Genomic DNA, 18,596 nt, shown 5'->3' on the forward strand with positions numbered 1-18,596 from the left:
GTGAGTTACTTTTAAAATTCTTTACAATCACTCTTGGAAACCCAAAGATTAGGCATGTATGCACATGTATTTGTAGATAACTATAGCTCAGAAGTAAAATTTGTAAGAAAAATACTACAGGTTCATTATATACATAAAAGAATGATTGCCAAATCAGAACGTGTTTTTTTAACATATTTTAAATTTATCACCATGTGTAGCACTCAAGCTTTGTTCATTTCTCCCAACACTACAAAATAAATAACAGTATAGATATATTTTTAGATAGGGGTCGAGGAAGGATAATTAAAATGCAAAATTTACAATTTATTTATGATGAGAGCAATCCACAGATCTTTATATGCATCATAACTTTTCGTGTTATTTTAGCTATTCATGGTTCATGTTACTTTGATCTATTGTTAATTTAACACAAAAAAAAATCTTAAGGCTTGAAGAGACCTTAAGGATTTTCATGGGGGCTAACAAGTATATTTCCTAGATGAGGACTTTGTGGTTAATAGAGGCTACACAGCTTGTCTACAACAAAAGGAAAGCAGCATGTGCAGTCCAAAGACTAGAACCCAGACCTTCAAACTTTCCACTATTTCCTTTCTTCTGCATTACATCCTTTTCTGTGGAATGGTATGGAAGAGATATTATGTTATTCTTTAGTCACTATGCTAAAGACTGAATATTTATGCCCCCTCCCCACTGCCCAAATTCATATGTTGAAGCCTGATACCCAATGTGATGGTATTTAGAGATGGGACCTTTGATTAGGTCATGAGGTCCCATGTCAAAATACCATCACATTGAATGAGATCAAAAGATACTCTGAAGAGACTCTTACAAAAGAGATTCCGGAGAGTTCCCACTCCCCTGTTACCATGTGAGGACACAATGAAAAGACTGTGTATGAACCAAGAAGCTGGCTCTCATCAGGCATATCTGCTGGTACCTTGATCTTGGACTTCCCAGTCTCCAGAAGTATAAGAAATAAATTTATTTTGTTTACAAGTTACCCAGTCTATGATATTTTTGTTAGAGCAGCTGAAACAGACTAGAAATACACTATCAGACATTTAATTTTCATTTCGTTTATCTTGTTCTGTCCCATAAACCTAATATTTTGCTATTTACTGTGTACATATACAAACCTAACAAATGCTCTTAACTATTCCTCTCCTGATAAATGTGTTGACTGTGGGTTTGCATTCAGTAAGTCAAAGGAATAAGTTGTGTATCAAGTAGTAATATTACCCTGGTCCCAACTTAATTCTGAGTCACAAAACCTTAACAGGAGATATAATAGGAAAATATGTTTTGTCACTATTGAAAATGTGTGTGATTTTTAGATTTTAGAATAGTATATATCTTTTAAAATATATCTTATGCTAAAGAAATTGCAGAAACTTAAAAACATAAATATGCTTAAAACGAAAAGAAGAATTATAGGGCGATTGTCCTGGGGCGCAGATGGAGGGAGCCACGGTTCGGCTGCTGTGTGGCAGTGCACTGCTAAGAAGAAACTTCCCAATTTGCCTGTCTTCCTGGAAAAATCCTCCTGATGTCTTGAAATTCCCAGCTTTGAGAAGCTGGACTCAAAGCAAACAAATAACGGCCTACCCTATGCCCCTCTGCAAACATTTACAGATGAGGAGAGGATGATAAAGAGCACGGTTAAAAAGTTTGTCCAGGAACAAATTGCTCCTTTGGTTTCAAAAATGGATGAAAATTCAAAAATGGAAAAATCAGTAATAGAAGGATTATTTCAACAAGGGTTGATGGGTATTGAAATTGACACAAAATATGGAGGAACAGGAGCTTCATGTTTTCCTCTATCCTAGTGATAGAAGAATTAGCCAAAGTTGATGCGTCTGTGGCTCTGGTATGTGACATCCAGAACACAGTAATTAGGAAAATACGGAACAGAAGAACAGAAGGCTATCTATTTGCCCAAGCTAGCTATGGAACAAATGGGAAGTTTCTGCCTTTCAGAGGCTGGAGCAGGTAGCGATTCATTTGCTTTGAAGACCAAAGCTGATAAAAAAGGAAATTATTATGTCATCAACGGGTCGAAGATGTGGATTAGCAATGCCAAGGATGCCAAGCTCTTCATGGTGATGGCAAATGTAGACCTTACTCTTGGGTATAAAGGAATTACCTGCTTTTTGGTAGATTGTGATACTGAGGGCCTTCATATAGGGAAACCAGAGAACAAAATGGGAAGCAGAGCTTCTTTTACTTGCCCATTAACATTTGAAAATGTCAAGGTTCCAGAAGCCAATATCCTGGGACAAATTGGACATGGCTATAAGTAAACCATTGGGGGTCTTAATGAAAGTAGAATAGCAATTGCTGCACAGATGCTGGGACTGGATCAAGGATGTTTTGACTACACTATTCCATATATTAAAGAAAGGGAACAATTTGGCAAAAGAATATTTGATTTTCAGGGACACCAACACCAAGTGGCTCACGTGGCCACCCAGCTAGAAGCTGCAAGATTACTCACATACAACGCTGCAAGGCTTTTAGAAGCTGGAAGGCCATTCATTAAAGAATCATCTATGGCCAAGTACTATGCATCAGAGATTGCGGGCCTAATAACTGGCAAATGTATTGAGTGGATGGGAGGAGTAGGCTACACCAAAAATTACCCTGTGGAAAGATACTTCCGAGATGTGAAGATTGGTAAAATATATGAAGGAACTTCAAACATCTAGCTGAACAGCATCCCAAAGCACATCAATTCGGAATACTGACAGCCACGGGAGTGGGACCCCTCCCTGGTGTCACTGGTGAAAAATTTTAAACTATTGTGCCTTGTTGGGGGCTGTGTTGAATGATTTTATTTAGGCCCTTCACCTTGGATCTGAAGGTAGACCTTTCCTGTTTCCTCTTTCCAATCTGCTTAACTGAGACGCAGAACATCATTTTTAAAATTTGGAAAGAAATGCATCCATATTTTCTCCAAAACTATATTTAAAACTCTATATGCATTATCATTCTAGCTTCAGGGTATACAGAATTTCACTCTATTAGAATTTGGAAAAATAAAGATAATATAAGTATTTCTTGCAAACATGGCTATTTTATATTCTTGTCATTGTGCATCAGTCAGAGAGATGTTTATGCTAGTTGGCAATTCTATAGAAGAAATAGATTCAATTCTAAGTTGCTAAACTAGGTGAAACTGATAAAAATTTATTTAGAAAAATCTAAAAGTTTTAGCTCTGAATATCTGAAAATGAGTGGATTATATAATTGAAGAAAACATTTCAACAAAGGAAGGCAATATAATTTGTTACTATAATTTACCAGTGTGAAAGGTGCATTTCATTATGATTTCAGTAGATCATTTTAAAAACAAGTCTCTACATTAGTTTTCAAGAATGAAGTTTAAATAATTTGGTTTAATAATTAGAATATACTCAATATTATATTATTCATTTTATCAATGATACAGTATTTTTCCATCTTTAAATTGAATACTGTTTTCTCAAACTTAGTTATTGAGCTTTATCATGAATAGTAATTCAGAAATTATATTTTGGTTCAGCAATTCTCAAGAGGGGATGTCTTTTCCCCATAAAGGAGTGTATTAAAATCTTGTAAGGAATGAGGGATAGAAGGGAGCTGTAGAGTTTGAAAAGCATATTTGGTAATATAAAAAATGACGTTTCTGGGAAGGCAAAAATAAATCTGTTGTTTTACAGTCAAATTATGGAAAGGCAAAGCTCAGCAAATATACAGCTGGCGATTCCATTTCTTCAGTATCAGGGATTCTCAATCAGGAGAAGAAACCTTGTAGGGTACACATCCTCAGTCCCCTCAGGAGGGAGGAGGACAGTGAAGGGTGAGTGTTTTATATTTTCTGGAAGGGGGCATGGGTTAGAGATGTTGGAAAATGTCTCAAGGCTCATAGAGTTGCTTAAAGTAATCACTGCTGTCAAAGGGGAAGCACTTTAATGAAAGAATAATGTTTATTAAGAAAACTTGACATTTTCAAAGTAATTTTGCTTTGCACATTCATGTTCATCAAATTGTATTAATTTCTATAATGGATATCATAGTTAAATATTCAGAACTGTGTAAATACAATTGAGATAGAAATTACATTAAAATATTAGGAAGAAATACGGACAAATTTATTCCTTAGATTAAAAGAGATAAAGCCTACTTGATTTTCAGAGAGGGAGCTGATGGAAGCCAGTCATTCAGTGTTTTAGAACAAAAAGACATTAATCTGATAAGGAAAGTAGGGGATGGAGGAAATGCCCTAAAGGGGGGCTTGGACATCTTTAATTTCTGTGATTATGTGAGAGAGGTGGACTTTTCAGATAATGGAATAGAAGCCAACGTTAGTAAAAAGAATCCCAGCTTCCTCCTGTAGAGTTACAAACACGTGAAACTACAATAAGCCTCCTTCAGATTAGCAGCATGAGAGAGGCTCCCATGTACATCTAGACCATGAATATATAGTTCATATTGATACAGTTCTAATTGTGTGTATATTTTTTGTGCAGGTTCACAAATAACAGTTGAAAACTATGTATTGTAGTTAATATCTGTACCTGCCTTCTTCTATTAGTGAATTGTGTTATTGTACCATTTACCAAAGAGGATGTTGTAGGTTTCCCCCTTAGTTCTTCCATTATAGCTTTTCTTAAAAACCATGACTTTGGGGGTCTTGAGTTTGTGTCTAGTGGAGGACAAGCTTGTTTAACTCCTGAAGCTTGTCATTACTGTTTGTTAATTTGAGGATAGGGCTGTCAGAAGGAAGAGACTTGAACACAAGCAACAAGATGTATTTGTGTGGTAGAGCTGGACTCAACCCAACTGCTAAGTTAGTATTGTTAGACATTTCACTTTACAACACAAAAATGAATTGGTGTCAAAGATTTTAGAATTATGGAAAGCTAAATCTATAAAGAGTTTAGAGAACCATCCAGCCAACTCTCTCATTTTAAGAGTGAATGATTCATATAGCCCAGACTACTTGCCCAAGGTCATCCATCCAGGGCCAAAGATTAGACAAGGATGCAAATGTACTAGCTCCCAATTCAGTGCTCTTCCTACTGTTTACTACTGTCTCTGTTCAACAAATTTTGGATTTCCTCCTTGTTATGTCTCAATACTCTTATTGATTTATTTTAAGTTTAACTGATAAATAATTAACACTTCAGAAGTGTTAAGATTGATCAGTGTCATTACTTACATATTTTAATCACCTGCCAAACACACTGGCTCTGCTAGGATGTAGCTGGTATGTCAAATGTAAAGATTATTGTGTGTGATCACTTGGTTTTATGATTATGATGTGTTTTAGTAAATGCACTAGTTATATCCTTGCTGATGTATTTTTGCTGATCTTTCATAAAGTGAAACTTGTTGTAATGGTACCTATCAGACGTAATCAGTGTTACAAAATCAGTATTCCACGGAGAATGAAAAAATAAAGCACTAACTGGAAAAAAAAAAGAATTATAGAGTACTCCTGCTGCAGTATTTTATGACATATTTTGGAAAACCAGAAGCAGAGCCAGAATCAACTTTGAAGACTAAGAGAGAGAAAGCTTAGATTTTCAGGAGAACATATAGCCTACATCCTCCAATCCCCTCCTTTTAATGTTAAAAATAAGGAAATGATCCTGATCCTAAATTGCTTATGGTCATGATGCTGGACCCTGACATACATGCCAATCTTCCAAGAGTCAACAAAGTTAATAAAACTTCTTAAAGTGTTAAAAGTGTTAAAATATTTTAGACTTGGTCTGACATTGGTATACTTATTTTGAATTTGGCTTTGATAAATTCATATTAAGTTTAAAAGACAATTATTATTTAGTTAAGTGGCACAAAAGAAATCAACAATGATTAGTTTTTAAAAACAAGGAAGGAAAACTGTTCTTTTTTTATTACATCTGAAATATATGGCAAATACATAAGTCTGGTACTTTAATAACTTTCTACCCTGATGTGAATTTCTTCACTTTCAATAACACTTTACTATGTCATCTTTAAAAGGAACATAAAATAAAATAGAGAGCAAGTTTTACAGGAGATCACAACACATTCCCATGAGACACCAAATCCACATAGGCTACTGAAACACCTAAAACAAATACTAAGAAAATATAGAAAAATAAAAGGCACTCCACAAGTAGGTGATGATCTTGAACCAAACTGAAGCCCTCTGGGAGGCCTATACTAAAAATTAAATATTAAGCAATAAGTTAGAATGAAGTTTGGCTTCATTTGATTCTGACGTATTATTTCAAGTTTATTCCTCTTTTTCTAAATTGAATGTTCTTGATTCTATCACTACAACTAATTCAATTAGTAAACGTAAAATCAGATAGTAAAGAGATACATGTAAGGGATATTAAGTAGAAAAAAAATTGGTTGAATGGTTCATGGAAAAGCAGTATTAGTTGAAAACCTTTTATTCTATGATGAAATTTGGTGGGCTTAAAATTAATCCTAGCAGAAATCTGTTTCCTACAGAGATCTCCTCAAAACCATATACCCAGTATATAAATCCTCACAAGCAACATCTAATAATTCAATTTAAAAAAAACAAAAAACAGAACAAAACAAAGCACAACACTGTAATATCTACTTTCAATCCAGCCATTATGGCCAAAAGAGGATGGGCCAGTTTTCCATCCTAAAATCAGCAAAATAGAAGGGAAGAAATATGAGTGTGTCTGTGTGTGAGTGTGTGATACAAATTTTGCACTGCAAAGATTGAAAGTTAAGCAACTCTAAACATAATTAAGAATTATATCTGCTATGATTCAAGTCATTTACACACCAATGGATATTCAGAAATCAATATTTGGCAGTGCACAGACTTGAAACACATGAACAGACATGAGAAAAGAAGGAGCAAAACACCAACATCATCCCAAACAGTCCGCAGTAACCTCTGTCTAGGAGGAGTAAAAAGGAGACTGATAATCAACACTAAAAAACAATTGTAGTTATAATGGCTATATATGTAGCAACTTGGTTAAATGTAGGTCTATATTATTCTTTATGAATGTACAGCAAATTTTGAATTTTGTTGATTCAGAGGTCCTTTAATTTATTTTGGTATACTTTTCCATGATGTAAATATTTATAATAATCCAAATATTTAATTCTATGCTTATCATATGAGTGAATAGATATTTACTTATATGATGTAGGTTTACCTTTCCTATCAAAAAGTAATCATCTTAAGGGAAAAAACTCTCCTGTTCATCTTGTTTTAGTACTTAGTAAAATGTCTGACATACATGGTATGTGTTAAGTGAAATATTAATGGAATCCATCATATAATACAAGATTGTATAACATGCTTATATCCATTTTATATAAAGCATTACCTAATATGGAATCTGTTATTTTCACCTAATCAATTTTTTCATAAATAAAAAGAAGTAAGCATCGGGCTTCCCTGGTGGCGCAGTGGTTGAGAGTCCGCCTGCCGATGCAGGGGAAATGGGTTCGTGCCCCGGTCTGGGAGGATCCCACATGCCGCGGAGTGGCTGGGCCCGTGAGCCATGGCCGCTGAGTCTGTGCATCCGGAGCCTGTGAGTCTGGAGCCTGTGCTTCCAGAGCCTGTGCTCCGCAACGGGAGAGGCCACAACAGTGAGAGGCCCGCGTACCGCAAAAAAAAAAAAAAAAAGCTCTATCATAGTCATCTTTGCTTCTACTTTCAATAGTTCTATACAATAATTTAGCATTTTGTCAATATGGTTATTAAATCAGGGTCATACTAAAGGCTGATCTAGCCCCAGGAAACACTCGAATGTACTAGATTCAAAGCTGCGTAATTCATGTGTCCTCGTGGAATTTTTAATTGATAAGAAAAAAATCCAGTCTCAGGTGTTAGTTTCAATATTATTTAATATATTTATATATCACATTATCATTAACTGTCAATTGGGGTCATATACAATTTGATATGAATTATTACTATATAAAATATAATGTAAAAAATGATTAAAGATAGGTTTTTGATAATCATTGCTTATAGACTGCCTTTCTTAAAATAATTTATCCTCCCTGAGAAATTGTTGAAATCAAAAGCATGTACTAAACATGATACACTGTATGATTAAATCTTTACATTTATCTATGTCTGAAAGTTAAAAAAACTCTAGAGAAATAATAAGATTGCTTTCATTAAAAGTAGAGACTTCAGCCATTTCCACTGAAGCCAGTAATCTGTCATACTGCAAATAAGAGGAGCACAATTAGCAGCAGAGGAGTCCTATAGGCTTTATGTAGAGAGTGCTTTGTTCAATGACAGAAAGGAAAAAATACAGCTTCTCCTAGACAGGCGCACCATATTCATTCCTACAGGCCATGACAATTGAGAAAAACATTGCTGACCTTTCCCACTCTTAATTCTGCCTTTCCATCTCTGGAACCTACTTTATTCGGGGTATATATCACATATAAATTATAAATACCCTATGCACACAATCATTCACTAGTGGTTTGTTTTGTTTTGTTTTGTTTTGTTTTACTATTTTTGTCATGGCCTGGGTCTCTAAGAAAAATTCCTTGCTTGACAACTAAAGTTTAATTGTTTAAATGCCACTTCTTGAATGTAAACATTTTAAGGGAAATATTTTTAAACTATTGGATTTCTCTGGTTCATTTGTTTTTTGATTCTGTGTTCATTTTAATTTTTTTAACATCTTTATTGGAGTATAATTGCTTTACAATTATGCTTTACAATGGTGTGTTAGTTTCTGCTTTATAACAAAGTGAATAAGCTATACATATACATGTATCCCCATATCTCCTCCCTCTTGCATCTCCCTCCCACCCTCCCTACCCCACCCCTCTAGGTGGTCACAAAGCACTGAGCTGATCTCCCTGTGCTATACGGCTGCTTCCCACTAGCTATCTGTTTTACATTTGGTAGTGTATATATGTCCATGCCACTCTCTCACTTCGTCCCAGCTTACCCTTCCCCATCCCTGTATCCTCAAGTCCATTCTCTATGTCTGTGTCTTTATTCCTGTTCTGCCCGTAGGTTCTTCAGAACCTTTTTTTTCTTTTTGTTTTAGATTCCACATATATGTGTTATCATATGATATTTGTTTTTCTCTTTCTGACTTCCTTTATTCTGTATGACAGACTCTAGGTCCATCCACCTCACTACAAATAACTCAATTTCATTTCTTTTTATGGCTGAGTAATATTCCTTTGTATATATGTGCCACATCTTTATCCATTCATCTGTCAATGGACACTTAGGTTGCTTCCATGTTCTGGCTATTATAAATAGAGCTGAAATGAACATTGTGGTGTATGACTCTTTTTGAATTATGGTTTTCTCAGGGTATATGCACAGTAGTTGGATTGCTGGGTCGTATGGTATTTCTACTTTTAGTTTTTTAAGGAACCTCCATGCTGTTATCCATAGTGGCTATAAATTTATACAATTTAAATTGATACAATTTACTTTCCCACCAACAGTGCAAGAGTTTTCCCTTTTCCCCACACCCTCTCCAGCATTTATTGTTTCTAGATTTTTTGATGATGGCTATTCTGACCAGTGTGAGATGATACCTCATTGTAGTTTTGATTTGCATTTCTCTAATGATTAGTGATGTTGAGCATCCTTTCATGTGTTTGTTGGTGATCTGTATATCTTCTTTGGAGAAATGTCTATTTAGGTCTTCTGGCCATTTTTGGATTGTGTTGTTTGTTTTTTGATATTGAGCTGCATGAGCTGCTTGTAAGTTTTGGAGATTAATCCTTTGTCAGTTGCTTCATTTGCAAATATTTTCTCCCATTCTGAGGGTTGTCTATTCATCTTGTTCATGGTTTATTTTGCTGTGAAAAAGCTTTTAGGTTTCATTAGGTCCCATTTGTTTATTTTTGTTCTTTTTTCCATTTCTCTAGGAGGTGGGTCAAAAAGGATCTTGCTGTGATTTATGTCATAGAGTGTTCTGCCTATGTTTTCCTCTAAGAGTTTGATAGTTTCTGGCCTTACACTTAGGTCTTTAATCCATTTGGAGTTTATTTTTATGGTGTTAAGGAGTGTTCTAATTTCATTCTTTTACATGTAACTGTCCAGTTTTCCCAGCACCACTTATTGAGGAGGCTGTCTTTTCTCCATTGTATATTCTTGCCTCCTTTATCAAAGATAAGTTGACCATATGTGCGTGGGTTTATCTCTGGGCTTTCTATCCTGTTCCATTGATCTATATTTCTGTTTTTGTGCCAGTACCATACTATATTGATTACTGTAGCTTTATAGTATAGTCTGAAGTCAGGGAGCCTGATTCCTCCAGCTCCATTTTTCTTTGTCAAGATTGCTTTGGCTATTTGGGGTCTTTTGTGTTTCCATACAAATTGTAAAAAATTTTTTTCTAGTTCTGTGAAAAATGCCATTGGTAGTTTGACAGGAATTGCACTGAATCTATAGATTGCTTTGGGTAGTCTAGTCATTTTCACAATGTTGATTTTTCCAATCCAAGGACATGATATATCTCTCCATCTGTTTCAATTATCTTTAATTTCTTTCATCAGTGTCTTATAATTTTCTGCATACAGGTCTTTTGTCTCCTTAGGTAGGTTTATTCCTAGGTATTTTATTCTCTTTCTTGTAATTGTAAATGGGATTGTTTCCTTAATTTCACTTTCAGATTTTTCATCATTAGTGTATAAGAATGCAAGAGATTTCTGTGCATTAATTTTGTATCCTGCTTCTTTACCAAATTCTTTGATTACCTCTAGTAGTTTTCTGGTAGCATCTTTAGGATTCTCTATGTATAGTATCATGTCCTCTGCAAACAGCGACAGCTTTACTTCTTTTCTGCTTTGGATTCCTTTCATTTCTTTTTCTTCTCTGATTGCTGTGGTTAAAACTTCCAAAACTATGTTGAATAACTTCTCTGTTTCTTAAACAGGGTGTGTGGATCTTAATTTAGTCTTTCCTTATTACTCCACTAGTATGTAAGAAAATCACTGCAGATTTAATAATCTCTTGTGAGATACGTATTTAGCAGGGTCATACTATGAATCTTGGATTCTTGAAAAATCCTCTAATGATGGCTTCTTTATCTGTTTCTCTTGTTTCCAGTTCACAAAGGTGAATTTCACTTCTGGTAATAGAACATAGAACTGCTCCTAGATCCATGACTAAATCAAATATAATATCAATGTCTTACCCTCCATGAAATCTTTTTCACTATTTCTATTAATTTTAAAACTTGAGACTAACATTTAAAACATTTAAATATTTTAAATGTTTAAAATTTGATGATACATGTTTTATGACTCATTTTATGGTTTAATTTGTTGAATGCTCTATTAATATTTGAAAATAATATGTTAGCTTTTTTAATGGATGTTCTATAAATCATTTTAATTAATTTTTTTCAATTATTTTATATTTATTAACATACTCAACATGTCCAATCATCATTTATTTGCATCAATCTCTATTGCTATCTGGTATCATTTCCCTTTGGCCTGAGACTCTTTTTTTTTTTCAACATTTATTATTTAAAAAATCTTAAAATCCTACTTTTCCTTAACATATATTGAATTGCAGAACTGTTGGTGACAAATTCTCTTTGCTTTTACTTTTGGAAATATTTTTCTTTGTTTTAAAGGATATTCTCACTAGATATAATATTCTATGTTGACAGTATTTTTTGTTTGTTTTCTTTCATCACTCTAAGGCAGTTGTTGTATTGTCTTCTGGTTTGCATAGTCTGGAGTCATCCCTATATGTGTTCCTCTGTACAAAAAAAAAATCTATTTTTCATTTCTTTAAAGACTTTATCACTTGTTTTTAAAGCAATTTTATTGTGATATGTTTTGGTGCAGAATATTTTAATTTCATTTTTGAATGAGTTCCTTGATATTTATGTATTTGTGGACATATTTTTCAATGAATTTGGGAAAGTATCACTCAGTATTTTTTTTTTTTTTTTTTGTGGTATGCGGGCCTCTCACTGTTGTGGCATTTCCCGTTGTGGAGCACAGGCTCCGGATGCATAGGTTTAGCGGCCATGGCCCATGGGTCTAGCCGCTCCGTGACATGTGGGATCTTCCCAGACCGGGGCACGAACCCGTGTCCCCTGCATCGGCAGGCAGACTCTCAACCACTGCTTCACCAGGGAAGCCCTCACTCAGTATTTTTATAAGCACCTACACTCATATGTTAGATCACTGAATATCAATCCACAGATCATTGAGGCTTTTATTTAAAAGCTTTTTTTTCAATCATTTTTCTTTCTCTGTTTCAATCTGAATACATTTCATTGCTATGTTTTTAAATTCCCTGATACTTTCTTTATGCAGTATTTAATCCACTGTCATATGCAGTAAGATTTTAAATTCAGATATCATATTTTTTACCTCTAGGAATTTTACTTGAGTCTTGTTTTATATTTTCCATTTATTTGCTCATTATGTTCATTTTTTCCTTTAAGTACTTTTAAATAGTTTTTAACAGCAGTTTTAACATCTGTGTCTGCTAATTTCTTATTCCTAGTTTTCTAAGGACTGAATTTTATCTCTATGATTTTGCTTTTTGTTATATCTATTGATATTTGATTAGATGCTAGAGTCTTTAATTTTGCTTTTCTGAATGTCTTTATCAATGTATTGATAAAGTTTTTTTTAATCTGTATTATTTGTTAGGTTAAATAAGAATAACCCATTTAAAAATATTTCCATTATTTCCTATTAATACAAAATTGAGAATATAAACAAATTCATCATATCAAAATATCCCTCACAGTGTGAGATTTTTCTACCAAGAAACAAGTTGTGCCATTTTCTAGGAGTTTACTGTTACAAGTTTATTTAATTGCTAAGAAGTGAAGTTTCAGTTCTCAGTAAGGAGCAGTTTAGGGCCACTTGGACATCCAAAATCAGTTTATTATTGTTTCTGTAAAGCTCAATTTCTGTAACAAGTTGCAGGGAGTCATTGCTGCCTGAAAATTGTCAGAACCACCACTGCAATTTCTAGACCAGGAAATTAGGTAATTCTCTCCTAGAGGAATTTTTTTTTTTTTTAATGCAAGGCAATACATGAAGACTTAAAGGGATTTCTCACAAAACACATTAGAAAGTTTGAGTCTTGTACAGGAGATCCCTTCTCAGGGAGTGCTGGAGAAAGGAATACTCTCAGTTTTTGAACATGCAAGTGGGAGACTTGTCCCTCTAATGAAATTGGTGGAATAAGAACAAGGGAGGCCTAGAATATAGCTCTTATCCAAACTCTGTGAACCCAGTTGGATATATGGATTGAGATCTGTATATCACTTATTAAGAGACATTAGTAACTGGAGTACACCAAAGTGAGAATTCCTAGCATTGTAACATCTTAAAAATTTGTACTTCATTTATTCTGCATAACATTTGTGGGTAAAATTTGATCAAAAACCTCACATTTTTTCTTCTGGAGCCCTTCATCTACTATGTATACCGCCTCACAACCTATCCTAAACCCCTACTCTTTGATGTTTCAGAGGAGAAAAACCTCATTATCTCCCTGACTTTGATGACATTTTAGCTACTGTATAAAGCAGAAAAAGGGCATGGGGCATACCATATGTTAATGGACTTAATTTAGTTGGAGCGAGGGCAATATTAAGGCAGGAGAGAAGGATGTTAAGATGAGTACAAACATAGGTAAATATCCCTCATCTCACTGCTTCTTTAAATTAGGTCTTATATAAATAATGTTTTTTGTAAATTCAGAGGTTTGATTATCTATTGGGAATAAGGAGGAGAAAAGGAAATTTAGTAGATAAAATTTGAAATAGATGTTATGGAAAATGGGAGATTAAAGTAAATGAGAAATATAGTAGGATTGCCAAACATTTTTGATAGTCTATTGGAATCGTTAATCATTAATTTAGAGTAGAGCCAATTTTCCTCATACATTACTTTCTCTCAGTGTTCTCTCATCTTCTCAGGTAAACTGTCCAACACAATGACACAAAGACACAGCAAGTGAATATTAAAGTATGGGTTAAAATTGACTTCTTTTCATTCTAGCCCATATGTTTAACAGCTTTGTACTAAAATATATGTGTATATAACATATATGTGTATATACTTAGAAGTTACAGCCCTTATAGTGAAGAGTTTTTTTAAAGTATATTAATCTTATATCAATTAATAAAAAAAACCTAGACACATTTAGAAACTCTCACCATCCATCAAGTTTTCTTTAGTACACCTTCCTTTATATACATTAAATACTAAAAATGCTTTTTACAAAAACAAAATATTTTATAATCCTTCTTACATTTAAGGTTTAATGTTTACTATTGGCGTTACAGAAAAATTATGAAAATGCTTGAAACTTTGCACCAAAGACAATGGCTGCAAAAGCTTGTTATTGAAATGGAGCAATGGGTTGCAAAAAAAAAAAAAAGTTGAAAATCAATCAGCATCTCTTTCTCTCCACCTTCCCCCAGGCCTGTGGAAGACAGAGTTTGAGAATTACCTACCCTTTTTTAACATGTTTTGTATAGCACATATGAAATCATCTGAATATCATTACGAATTATTTATTCTCTCTAATCCAAATTTAAGCTGAGACCAACTATAATTTACCTAAAAACACTAAGAACTGGTGAGTCATAAATTACACAAAAATCCCATGTAAATGTGAATACTTTTAAAAAAGAAACCTATGGGGGGAGCACTGTGGAAAAGACTTGTAAACAAATGTCAGCAAATATTTGACTAGAGGAGGGATTGATAAAAATGGAATACTCAAACCAGTTTCCAAAAGCAGATGGAGATTCAAATTAATAAAAACCAAAATTATCTATTAGTTAGAACTCTACAATAGAAAATAAATTGCTTTGCAGAATTCATACTCCCAGCTAACCAAAATATTCATGCAGAAGCCAGAGAAACTGGCTGGAACCTTTAAAGTAGATACCTGCTTTAGATAAGAGTTGAGAATAGAAAATCAACACTAAAACTTCATGCCTTTCTAAATTGAATTTTCAGTAATGAAAAATGATTCTGGAATATCAATGTCTGTATAGGGCATAGAAAAAAACTTTAAGAGGAAAAGACTTACAGCAGGAAAACCAACAAAAATGCTAATTGTTATTTAAATTAATTATTAAATCATTAAAAATAATCATGTCCCCTGATTTGGAAATCTGAATTGTGATCACAGCTTTGTGAAAATCAGTCATGCTAGTGTATTATTGATGGTTTGAACTCCCAATTATGAAAGACTCAGAAGACAGCTAATGGCTCCTATTACATGAATTTGTAGAGAAAATTAAATATAATACTTAATGAAGCATAGAGGCTATTAGTGCTATTACCTATAAACACTTGCAGAAATGAAAAAGAGGATTAGTTTTGTGTTGCTCCAAACCCTCAAGTGACATATAGTAAGGTCAACTGAAAGGATGAGGAGATATTAGAATGTTGTGAACAAACAGTAATAACGTTGAATTGTAAACAGAAACAACCCTTAAAAAGAAGGAAATATAATTCTACTTAGGACATTCTTTTTAAAGAGAGTACATATTCAAAGATTACCATGAATACTTCCATGATTTCAGACATAAGAAAAAAATAGCATCATGACTTTAATTTTACCTTGGGTCATTCTAAACTTTATATTACTTAAAGAAGGTAAAATGGATAGTATATTAGTCAAGATTCTCCTGAGAAATAGAACCAATAGGAGATATACAGATCTTCCTTGACTTATAATGGGGTTACATCCTAATAAGGCCATCATAAATTGAAAATATTGTAAGTCAAAAATTCATTTAATACACCTAACCTACTGAACATTATAGCTTAGCCTAACCTACCTTAAATGTGCTCAGAACATTTTCATTAGCCTACCATTGGACAAAATCATCTAGCACAAAGCCTATTTCACAAAAAAAGACTATCTCATTTAATTTACTGTACTGAACATGAAAAACAGAATGGTTATATGGGTACAGAATGGGTTTGAGTGTATCATTTGTTTACCATTGCGATCACATGGCTGACTGGTAGCTGCAGCTCACTGCCAGTGCCCAGCATCATAAGAGTAGCATAATGCATATTGCTAGCCCAGGAAAACATCAAATTCAAAATTCAAAGTACAGTTTCTACTAAATGCATATCATTTTTGCATCTTCATAAAGTTGAAAGATCGTTAAGTCAGGGATCATCTGTCTAGATATCTCCAAGTATTAATAAATTTATTTATTTATAATTGGCTCACACAATTATGAAGACCAAGAAGTTTCATGATCTGCAGTCTTAGAGCTGGAGAACCAGGAAAGCCAGTGGTGTAATTAAATCTGAGACCATAGTCTTGGGAACCAAGATGCCTATGTCTGAAGGCAGGGGAAGATGGATGTCTCTACTCAAAGAAAGATAGAATTTGCCCTTCTATCACCTTTTGTTCTATTCAGACCCTGAATGGATTGTTTGATGCCCATCCACATTGGTCAAAGTGTTCTCTTTACTTAGTTTACCAATTCAAATGCTAATCTCTTCCAGAAACCCCCTCACACACACATTCAGAAATGTTTTACCAGCTATCTGGGTGCCTCTCAGTCCAGTCAGGTTGATGCATAAAATCACATCATAGGTAATTAAGTCAGAACATAGACTTTTAATCTGGATCAACCTGAATCGAACTCGTGTCCTGGTACTGGGATGCTGGTCAATTGAATACATCTCAATAGATCACTTTTAAACAATAATGATGGTAACTTCTATAAAATGAGAATAATAGTGTTTGAACTGACACCTTTATTGAAGAGACAATAAAGAGACTATAAAAGTCATCTCAGCAATAAATAACAAACAAGTTTCATCTTTATTGGGAACTCTAAATAATTGATACTGATGGCCCAAAGCATTGTATGGAAAGTTTGAGTCACTATTGAAACTTAACAATGAAAAATATAATCATCAATTAACAGTGTCTGTCCTGGACACAGGATAGGCAGGTGTGTGTACTATGGATTTACCAATCCCAATCTCTTGTAAGGTGTCTCTCCTTTCAAACTTCTCACCTCTATCTTAGAAAACAAAAAACTGAAACCTAGAGAGATCATATGTCTGATAAGAAGGAATGTGGGACTAGCTGTTAATCTTTCTATTATTATCATAGTTTATTCCATTTTTGTTGCTACTTCTTGGATTCTTAAAGTAATAAAATAAATTTATTTTTGTATGTATTCCTCTAGAATTCAGTCTTATCACTCAATTTCTCTCTATTCCAGTATTATCAATTTAACTTGAGTGAGCACGTTTTATTTATTATTATGTTATTGTAAAAAAAAAAGAAATATAACTACTGAGGGTTGAATGTTTAAGTTAAAACTCTTATGTTTAGTAATAATGTCAGTAAGGCACTGTGATTATAAAGAACACTTAAAAATCAAATGGAGGGCTTCCCTGGTGGTGCAGTGGTTGAGAGTCCGCCTGCCGATGCAGGGGATGTGGGTTCGTGCCCTGGTCCGGGAAGATCCCACATGCCGCAGAGCAGCTGAGCCCGTGAGCCATGACTGCTGAGCCTGCGTGTCCGGAGCCTGTACTCCGCAACGGGAGAGGCCACAACAGTGAGAGGCCCGCATACCACAAAAAAAAAAAAAAAAAAAAAATCAAACGGAGAGTGAGATATAATCAAGAGACTTGAACTTATCTTTTTTAAAATCTTTGATATTTACAACAAGCTAACAAGAAACAATTAAATTTTGACAAGATCACATTATTTCAACCTACATTCAATTTGAGTAACTCCTTTGAGTTAGCTACCATTCCAACAAATTTAAATTCATGATATGGTGTCCCACAGATAGAGCATAACTATAACATATTGGTTATTTCACCTTTTCCTAGGATCAGTCTATGGGTTCCTTCTGCTCTTGCTTTATTGGCAAGTACACTATCCCTTGAAATCCAATAGGAACCGTATCTCCTTATGGGCCAAACGGCTGATTTTTAAAGAGGTAAGTGGCAACTTCTTTCATCATATCCTGAATGACAACCTGTGTTTCCCTTCTCTTGTTCCATAATATTCCTTCTGTTCTTAAACACATGTTTTCTTGTGTTATCCCAGTCTTTTCTGTGGATCTTCTACCATGTATATTGTGAAGTCATAAGGAGCCCTCCCTTTTGCCAAGCAGTTAAAGCAGTGATCTCTGGGGGAAGATTGGAAAAAAATAATAGTTTTTAATTTTGACTTTGTTTTATACAATTTATATACTCATATTATTTTAAAATAATATAGTATATTTACTTTTAGAAAAATTGAATACTTTTATAAAGTTTGCCTTTGTACTTTAAATTTCTATGCAGTTTTTCTTGGCTCTTTATGGAAATATTAATGAAACATCACAATGAATGGTACATAATATTATCCCTGAGATTCTAATGAGAAGCATGATATATCTATTACTTATTTGATATTAAGAAGATATTTTATAGACTTACATTCAGAGCTTAACATAATTTTGTTATTTCATTTTCATATCTCTTAACTTTACACTTAGGCAATTTCTTTTAGCTTTTGCTCTCAGAATCATAATATGCATCTTTAATTTATCGTATATTTAACGTTAGTACTGTACTATTTCATGTAAAAT

General features: G+C 33.9%; 1 pseudogene across 1 annotated transcript; it reads left to right on the forward strand.

The window, feature by feature from the left end:
• Positions 1 to 1,458: 1,458 nt before the first annotated feature.
• On the forward strand, positions 1,459 to 2,747 carry LOC309795690 (short/branched chain specific acyl-CoA dehydrogenase, mitochondrial-like; annotated as a pseudogene). Its single transcript has one exon. The product of its transcript is annotated as a short/branched chain specific acyl-CoA dehydrogenase, mitochondrial-like (transcript).
• The last annotated feature ends 15,849 nt before the right edge of the window (positions 2,748 to 18,596 follow it).

This window comes from Mesoplodon mirus (assembly GCF_964341445.2).
Source record: "Mesoplodon mirus genome assembly, chromosome: 2".
NCBI lineage: Eukaryota > Metazoa > Chordata > Mammalia > Artiodactyla > Ziphiidae > Mesoplodon > Mesoplodon mirus.